Here is a 10,331-nt window from a genome sequence, read left to right on the forward strand (position 1 = left end):
TCTCGTTCTCCTGTGTTCCGCTGTGTGCTCCAGAGAGCTCGAAATCTATGTACTTACCTGTTGTTGATCTCCTGAAACCAGCCCCTAAAAAGTGTTCCATAGAATCTCCTGAGCAATTGGAGTCTGGTTTTGCCATATCTTCTCATAATCTCTATTCCCACACTGTGATTCCCACATCCCTAGTCAGTTGATTTTGTCACAAACTTACCTCCATCTGTTCAAAACACCAGCATCCAGCAGCTTCACAAAGCATGTCACCTGTCTCCTCTTAAGGGACTCTTCCCAGTCATGGAATCTCTGAAACTCTACTCCACATGTTCCTCAACGTTGGTCTCTCCTGTCTCTATTATTGTTTCAGACAGAGGACCACAATTCATTTCAAGAGTCTGGAGATTTTTACTTAACTCCTGGGTGTTACAGTAAGACTATCTTTTGCCTACCAACCCAAGTGCATTGGGTAAACGGTAAGAAAATCAGTGAGATAAACTGATTTCCATAGATTCTGCTAGGGCCACTTGAACTTCTGGAACTGCTTCATAGTCTGGAAAATGCATAACATTTTCTTCGCCCACCCTCCACAGAGCTTACCTCTTTCCATTGCATACTTGCCTTCAAACCTCCACCGCTACTTTATCTAGCTAGTGAGTTCTAGCTACACCTGTTCCTAATCACATTACTCACCTTCACTCTACTATAAACTCCTAGAACCATTTCATAGCCTGGCTTGAAAATGCACAAAAATTTCTTCGCCAGCCTTCCTCAGAGCGCAATTCCTTCCATCGCATACTTCCCTATCAACCTCCACTGCTACAATGTTTTAAAATATTAATTTTAATCACTTCCAAGCTGAGTCAATACTTATATTTATTTTTGTGTGCATATGGATATTTTCTTTATATATATATATATATATATATATATATATATATATATATATATATATATATATATATATATATATATATATATATATATAAATATTGCATTGTTTCAAGCATTGTATTGTTATTTATTGGTATTGTACTCTTTCACTCAGTCAGGGACATGTGCTTTGGTTAAAGAAATAAATGCTTAATAAAATAACATGGTTCTAGGGACAACAGCATCAGACCCAGACACAGCTCTGGAAACAGAGAGAACAGCTTCCGTTATAGCAACAGGGACAGGATCAGACACAGCTCAAGCAACAGAGACGACAGCCTTCACTATAACAATGACAGGGACAGGTTCAGACACAGTTCTAGCAACAGAGATGACAGCCTCCACTACAACGATAGGGGAAGGATCAGACACCGCACAAGCAGCAGGGAAAACAGCCTCAGTAACAACAATTATAGTGTCAGGATCAGAAAAAGCACTGGCAGCGGGGAAATCAGCCTCCGACACAAGGATTATGCTCGTAAATATGCACTGTTCATGTTTAACTATACAAAATTTCAAAAATAAAAAAAAATCTCAACAAACTTGTATTCTTACCCAGGTGCCGAAGTTTCAGGGTCTTGTCGTCCAACAGATGATTTATTTCCAATATCCACGGCGAGTAAGTGTTGAAGTATTTCAATAAATGTCATTTCAGAATTCATCCAAACAACACACTGTACAAACAAAATAGATGTTCTTATTACATGAGTTTTACAGTGTTTGAATGTAGTGTTGTTTATAAACATTCTGCAGACAGCTTCTGGACAGTGGATAGTGACTGTGCTCACCTTTTGTGTGGTCACCAAGTGAAAATTCAGGGTGCATTTAAATGTCACAGTTTTCAACAAAATTAGTTTCAAAGTACAGATTTATCAATATAATTACACTGTTATTATAGCTTTTCACTTATCATAGCACATGTGCTGCTGCTGCTGATGTGACAATAAAAGTGATTTGATTTGATTTAAACAACAAAAATGCACATCTAAGAAAAATGTCATGTAATATACATGGCCTTATCTGTTCAGCCTTGTGCTTGTACTTGACAACCAAAACGGTGGACTACGGGCCATATACTGAGTGCCCATGAGCTAGGCTAATGAACTGTTTCTTAATTCTATATTTGTTACATGAGTTTGTGTTTAACAAAACATTAGCTAATGTTATGTATTTTTGTTGATAAAATAACATTGAGTCCTTGATATTAAAGAACCGAGCATTGTATAGGTAACTTTGCAAGGCATTTAGCACTGATTTCAGCCTGTTTCAGCAGGCTGAAAATTAAATTGTTTAAGCAGGTGTACAAATCTGATTCAGTCTTTCTTCTTTCATTCTTTGGCATCTGATGCAAAGTTTGCTGCTGCTATACTGGGTAACTAAGTTTGCATAGGATGTTCTTACTCCCCAAATCATACAGCTCTAATAAATGTGCATATTTCCCAGAATTTCAGAAAAAAGTGCTGACAAAATTAATTGCAATTGAAATGGAGGTTCAACACCTTGGCAGAAATGAGCCAGCTTTGTCACCTACCCACATAAAGCAGTTGGAGTCAATGGAGGAGTTCCAGAGAGAGGAGCAACGCCTCACTGACAACAAAGCATTTACCACACTGGTAGGATTTACATATGAGTTTGTCTGTAATTTCGCAAAATGAGGTTGTATTTAGGGCATGCTGCAAATAAATAGATAACCCATATAGTATATCATGCTGATACTTTTCAGGTTATTTCTGGGGCCACATGAAGAATATGTATTGGACATTTTATAAAGAAGCATAATAGGTCCTTTTTAATGGTTTATATGCCTTGAACACACAAATTTATCCAGAAATTTGATTTGATTCTGATTCACAAGCTCTAAATTTACTCTTAATTAAATTATTATTATCAATGATCAGAAAAAAATTCAATAATCAATATTTAGTTTAATCAATCAAGTTCTAAAAAGTTATTTGTGTGTAATAAAATGAAAAAGTGATGCTGGGGAGAAAGTATTAAATGCAAGAAGTAAGAGGGGTGTAAAAAAGCATGAAAAGCCCTGGCAGAAGCTGAAACCTGTCGTTAATTAGAAAGCAACTCTGACCTTATCAAGGTAAATTAATATTAGCTGCTTCAGTCTCAACTGATGGCCACTAAATAGGTGTCATATTACCAAGGAATCAGGAAACATCTAATGATGGCACTTATGCAACCTTATTGTTGCAAAACATAACTATTGGACTTGGTCACAGCATTTGTTAACTAAAGAACAGAAAAATGTCCACAGAACCTTCAAGATTGGAAGGCTGTTTGTGTGAAAGAATGGGCCAAAAATATTTTGTACAAAGTATAAAATAAAGTAATAGGGTTCCATACTTTTCCCAGTCATTTATTCATTCATTCATTTTCTTGTCGGTGTATTCCCTTTATTAATCCGGGGTCGCCACAGCAGAATGAACCGCCAACTTATTCAACCCAGCCGCAACCCATCTCTGGGAAACATCCACACACGCATACTCATACACTACGTACAATTTAGCCTACCCAATTCACCTGTACCGCATGTCTTTGGACTGTGGGGGAATCCGTAGCACCCGGAGGAAACCCACGCGAATGCGAATGAACATGCAAACTCCACACAGAAACGCCAACTGAGCTGAGGATCGAACCAGCGACCCAGCAACCTTCTTGCTGTGAGGCAACAGCACTACCTACTGCACCACTGCATCGCCTACTTTTCCCAGTGTCATTTCATTTTGTTACACATAAATTAGATCGTGAACGTGTCAGTTTTGTTTACTTTGCACGAATGGAATACTTGGGATGTTAATGATGTCTGGTAAATATATAGAATTTTATTCAAAAGGTCAGATTACAGGCACTTTACCTACAGTTGCCTCTCCATGTTACATGCAGACCTCCAGTACTTCTCCTGAATTCGACATCCATTAAAAGTCCTGTGGAGAAAAACATAAAATAATATTAATCAATTAAACGACAACAACAATTAAAAAAAAATACTTCAAATCAACTGTAAAAATTTCATAATTTTATTTCCTATAATGCACAAGCTTTGTCTTTTTACAGTTATGCATCTATTGTTTTTATATATGGTACTTAATCCATAATTTTGATATGATGAATGCATATTGTTTCAAACACGTGGAAATAAACTATGCAGAGCTGTGGCCCTCCAGGAACTGAGTTTGACACCTGTGATCTAAATGAATGAAAACTTCCCAAATAAAGATTTGGTGAACTTAAATCTCAATGTCAGATAGCTTTATTTTTCCAATATCGTGCAGCCCTAAATGTCATAACTGTAAAAAAAAAAAAAAAGGGTTTGTGTATTACAGTTAATAATATTGTGAATATTTTGCTACCTTTATCTCAGTTGGTGTTGTTTAATTGATTTGTATTATTTTATAAAAGGAATAAAAACAATATAATAAAATACATAATCAGTCTTGTACACAAAAGCGATGCTTATCTGAATAATTCGCTACTGCTATTGGATAAGTTGATATAGTTAAATTTTTTTAATTCATTCCAAGGGTTAATTTATTTCAAGACGTTAGGGCTTGTGCAGAATAATGGGTACCCATTTCTGTCTATTTGCCATATTTTGAACTCAAAATAAAACAGTCGCAAAGAGATTTATTGAATTGAAACCGATAAAATATCAAACATCAAAATAACTTTACAGCATGCACTGTTTTTTTAATATTGTAGGAAAGAACACTAATTATTATTTTAGCATAATTATTTTTGTGGAATTTTAAAGAGACTCTGAGTTTGTTTAAAGACTTTGTATAAACTTTCAACAGGTACTGCAATTGGCTCGAATCGGAGGAAAGGATGTGAGGGACTGCGTATATAAAGTCCTTGACAGGTAAGCTTTAAAGTATTAGCGGTACACTGACCATGTAATAACACAATCAAAATTACTCATTCATTCATTAATTTATTCATTCATTTTCTCCACATATAGTGTACTTAAAGTGTTCACACAAAACATGAAAAAAGTAATTAATTAATCACTTACCCTCGTGTCGTTCCAATTCCCTGAGACAGCAAGGTAGGCTACCCAACTCAAAGTCCAGAGGTTCACCAAAAATATCTTCAAAGTAGTTCACGTGTCTTTCGTTCAGAATATTTTTAGGCTACGAGAATGTTTTTTTTCTGGACGTTAAACAAAAACAACGACTTCATTTAACAGTTTTATCTTCTCAGTGCCACTGTAGGCGTTCACATATCTTGCTTGGTCGCATGGCCGGCGCCTCTGACGTATCACCTTGGATGTTTGTGCACGCTCATCCGGGGTCGGAGGGTACCTCAAACTCATATTGTATGCTAGCCTCAACCTTGAATATTTCTTAACATTAGGCCTGAGTAACACAAGTAGTGTTTGCAAAATGCCCCTTGTACTGTAATGGTGACAAACTATACTGTTGTAAAACAACTCCTCCAGGAAAAATAGTTTTGAACAAGACTTGACTGTTTAAGATGAAAGAACGAATTGTTTATTTTTCTGTGCTAGTGTTGTAAGGAATAAGGGATAGTTTAAAAAATCATATGTACTTATCTCTTGCTGTTGTCTGTGGGCCAGAATTGACTGAAAATCTGCAACTTTTGGTTTAGGCCTATATTATTTTCATAACGTTCATTACTCCAATAAGGCAAGCAGCAAAAATTAAATTACAATGTACAAACACTGGCCCAACTTGGTGTAAATTAGTATGAAAGACTCCCAAATATTAAGATACATAATTCATTGCTTTCCTTAAAAACGTTGTTATCAGTGTGAGAAAGGGAACTCCAACTCCAAACAATTCACCAATGCAATTTCATTATTTACTTATTATTATTTATTCATTTATTTACTAATTTACTATATAAGGACCACAAGATTGCAAATCGCTTAACACCATAATCAGTGAATAATACAAATTTGTACTCATCTCTACAGGCTCTTCAGTAATCGTCTCATGTCCCATTTCAACATGAAGGGAAAGGGGGACAAGGTGGCCCTTGAGACCTCCAACATTTACAGAGCAATGAAAGGTATGCACACATTGGTAGTTTGCAAAAAATTATACAAAATATACACAAACAAATATGTTGCTTCAAATCATTATGGACATTAAAACAAATAAAATAAATACAATTAAAAAATAATGTTTTAAATAATTAAACTAATAATGTGTCCTCCTGTGAAACACATGGCTGATTATTCTATAAGGTTGTTATTATTTGATAAGTTATTTATTTTACATTTCAAGTAAAAAATATTAGCCCTCCTGTGAGAATTTAATTATTCAAAAAATTTTTCCCAAGATGCTCAACAGAGAATTTTTTCAAAGCATTTCAAAAATAATTGTTTTGATAACTAATTTCTTTTGTCGTTTCCACAGTGACAGTGCGTAGTATTTTACTATAGATTATGCCATTTTTACAGGACTTTATTACTGTGTGTGTATATCAGAGGTGGCATTAGACTTCCTCATTGGGGTTGTAATAATTTATAATATATTCATTCATTCATTCATTCATTCATTTATTCATTCATTCATTATTTTCTTAATGGCTTATTCCCTTTATTAATCTGGGGTTGCCACAGCGGAATGAAACGCCAACTCTTCCAGCATACTGATTTGCCTGTGATATCAGGCATTTGTCGCCGATTTCTCAAAACCTGTCAGCGAGTCAAAATCGGGGCTAAAATCATGCAGTCTGAACTAGGCATTATCTGCAGTGATCTTTTGTCTGACCTGTCTATACTGTTTATGTTGTTTTGCTGCCTTTTACTATTCTTTTGGATACCTTCATGCTACCATTTGCACCTGTTTTGACCATTGCCTGCCTGACTAATCTTTAATTAACTGCATTTGGATCCGCACCTCTGTTAACATTAGTTTTATTTCAGCTGATTTCATCCAGCTATGACTGAAGTCAGGTGTAGTTTTGCGTTTCTTCTCAGTTATTCTGCTTGTTAACAGCAGACTGTAATTGTATTGCTAAATTGTTTTATGCATGTTGATTTTCAATAATAAAAAAAATTCAATCTTTGTATCTTGTGTTTTTAGGAGAACATAATAAGACAAATTTCTGATTAAAGAATTGAGATTAAGTTCAACAGCAAATAAAAAAGTTTTTGTTTAACAAAATAAATTAATCACTGAATAAACAAATATTTTTAGCTTTTTTATTTTTTATTTTATTTAACTTTTATTTAAATTTTTACAGTGATCATTTACTTAATTTTAAGACAATGGGTGTCCTCACTTTTTAAAGTTAACGTTAACTAAATGCTTTAAAAGCAAAGTGGTCTTAAAACTAACTTTTTAAAAGTAACTTCAACTAATCTTTTTTGAAGCAAATTTATTCATTTTTAACTTACTTACAACTTACTGATCGCCAAATATCCTAAAGAAAAAGTGTACTTGCTGCTTTATAGAAACCACAGTGGGCCTTTCACTTCGTTTAATTCTCAAAGAATGTGTTGACGATATCGAAACTCGCCAATTAAAACCCCTATATCAGCAGCTCTCTGACACTCAGATCGTGGGATCAGGAGTGAATAAACGATTTTTTTTTTTTTTTTTTTTGCGATTAATTCTGCCTACCAGAACCAGCCGTTCAGCACCGCCGCTGCGGACAGCTACCAGCCGCCAGTTTGATGATGCGCCTGGCGTTTATCAAGTGTTTATGTTGTAGCTTATTTCTTTGAATATTTATTTTAAAGCAGTATAGCCTACATTTATTTACATTTAATTAAAAAAAAAAAATTAAGTTGTCATTTTTTTTTTTGCCTGAGCACTGTCTTTTTATTTACCACGCATTTATGCATCTATAAATAACAAATTGGACAAAATACAGGCAAGCAACATTCAAACTAAATAAAAATACACTATTTAAAAAATGGCTAAAACAGTTTGTCTTCACACGGAGCAAATATGGTGCGCTTTGAGGCAAGTCTGTCAACCTAATTTTATTTTAAATTTGGTTTGGTTTTAATGAATTGTTAAAGCTATCCTATAAAGGATTTAATGGATTATAGTACTATGATGTTTGTATTGGTCATTTAAATCAAATTGAACAATATATTAATTAGGTTAATGGTCGAATTTAAACAATTTACGAATGACCCAAATTGTTTAGGCTCTGCTCAGTGGCAAGCGCAAAATGAGTTTAGTTTATTATTATTATCTTTATTCTTCCAGCAATTTTCGGAATAAATTTCACTAATAAAAATGACCACTGGACATGCGATTTTAGTGCTGAAATTAAGTTTAGAAAGCGTTCCTGGCATATTGTGGTAAAATGAATTGAATAAATTAATCAGAATGAAACTGCAATGGCATGATGGATGATTTTGACAATTAATTTCTCATTAAATGGTATTCGTTCTTGTTTATTTTGGAGATAACTGACAACAAAAACGTAGTAAAATTAATATACAAATTATAGTAAACGAAATTTGTTCTAATAAGATAATTTTTTTCAATAGAAATATAAAATTATAAAAATTATTACCACGCCCGTATAGAAAAACAAACGAAAAACAAGTAAAAGCATATAAAGCATACACAAGTATTATTAAACTAAATAAAAACAAGAAACAACAGTTACCCCTGCATAAGCAAGGGCTAGCTTTGATGCATCGCCTGTCACACTCTATTTATTTATTTATTTAAAAATATGGTTTTGAACCAGAATTCTAGAATGGCTAGCTCTGTTTTCAAATAAGACGTCATATTGTCACATCATATTTGTATTTAAAGCTTCTACTAAGATATAAGAATAAAGCATTGAATGTCATAATATTTTTTAAGTCATTTATTACCCTGAAAGTGTAATCTGTTTGGCAATGTAGCCTCTAAATGTGTGTATGAGTTACAAGACTGCCGGCGCACCTCACTTTCACTTTACAATCGGGAGAGCAAGTTACTTTTCGCGGAACTTATTACTGCAGACATATCTAAAGTAAAGTATTTTTTCCTATCATAAAGTTATGTTTATGTAAGCAGGAAGTTGTTGGGAACAGAGGCACGCATATTCAAATACATGGGGAAAGTAAGACACTGAAATGCATGCGGTAATTCTGACCGCGGTAGTTCAAGGTAGAAATAATCAGAACTCTTTTGTGTTTTGTAATTTTAATAAAATAACAATGTTAGAATTACATGTGTACATTTAGGGAAAATCAGGGTATTGATGTGTGGGTTTTTAATAAGTATACTTAATAATACATACTGTTAGAATAAATATTTAGAAGCCACAGGGGATAGTTGGTTCGCAAAACCATTCCAACCATGTGTGCAAAATCTCATTGTTAAAATAATTATAAACATTATTATATCCATTTTATATTTCTTGCTTTTCTGTTAAAATGACTAAGAACATTTACATTTTTTAGTAAATCATCACTTATTTAATCTTTTTATTGTCTTTGAGTAAATTTATATAGTAAATTTATATAATACATTTAGCTGTAATAAGGGATTTGGCTGTGTAGAGTATGGCCTGTCGCAATCTTGCAAAAAAAAAAAAAACTTTTGTCATGCAACATTCAAATATAGTAAAAAAAAAATAAATAAAAAAATGCGAGTCAGGGAGCTGCAGTGCAGGGTTTTAATTCCTTTCCTTTCCAGTTTAGCTTTAGTTTCAATTTCGTCCTCACAAGTAGGTGTATACAGGGAGAATATTTACAACATACACCGAGCTCAGCATCTGTTGAGATTCAACCACGATCTCTTAATCAGTGACATCTACACATTTTTACTTTCCTTCTTCAGATTCTTACCGTAAAAAATAGAGCCCAATGAGTATATTCGGCGATTATGATGTAATGGTTATGCCAACAACAGATTCAAACAGTGCTATTGTCTATATGAAAACATGTACTTGATAAATGGCTTTAAGCTATTTTTTGTTGTTGTAACTTATTTATAAGTTTCTGTATTTTAAATTACAGCTGCAGTAATGAAATGGAGCAAGGATGCTACAGAAGAAAATATTAAAAATCATGCATCCGAGCACCTGAAGCATGCACCAGCAAGAAAGGGAGGAGCCGGACACAGAAAATAATTTTTCTGTGCAATACTTCCAAAAAAATCCTTCATCTGAGAGTTTAAATATTAATTTTTCGGCTGAACTGTCCCTTTAATGCAAGTTTCTGGTCTTATTGTAAATTGGATTGTTTGTTTTTTCTTTAAATAAATATGTTTCAATTTAATGTGCACTGTGTTTATTTGTCCGGTGGGTATTAAGGTCATTCAAAAGAATCACAAAAATACATAATACAAATAAATAAAAGTAAATAGAGAAAAAAGACGTCAAAAATACTGCGAAAGGACGTCAAAAAGACGGCGAAAAGACATCGAAAGGACGTAGAAAAAAGACGTCGAAAAGACGTCAATAAAAGACGT

General features: G+C 33.8%; 1 long non-coding RNA gene across 1 annotated transcript; it reads left to right on the forward strand.

The window, feature by feature from the left end:
- Nucleotides 1–4,733: 4,733 nt before the first annotated feature.
- On the forward strand, nucleotides 4,734–9,930 carry LOC130222854 (uncharacterized). The gene is made up of 3 exons (XR_008836542.1): nucleotides 4,734–4,792; nucleotides 5,870–5,964; nucleotides 9,878–9,930. It is a non-coding gene; the product is annotated as an uncharacterized LOC130222854 (long non-coding RNA).
- Nucleotides 9,931–10,331: the final 401 nt, after the last annotated feature.

This window comes from Danio aesculapii, chromosome 4 (assembly GCF_903798145.1).
Source record: "Danio aesculapii chromosome 4, fDanAes4.1, whole genome shotgun sequence".
In the NCBI taxonomy this organism is placed as follows: domain Eukaryota; kingdom Metazoa; phylum Chordata; class Actinopteri; order Cypriniformes; family Danionidae; genus Danio; species Danio aesculapii.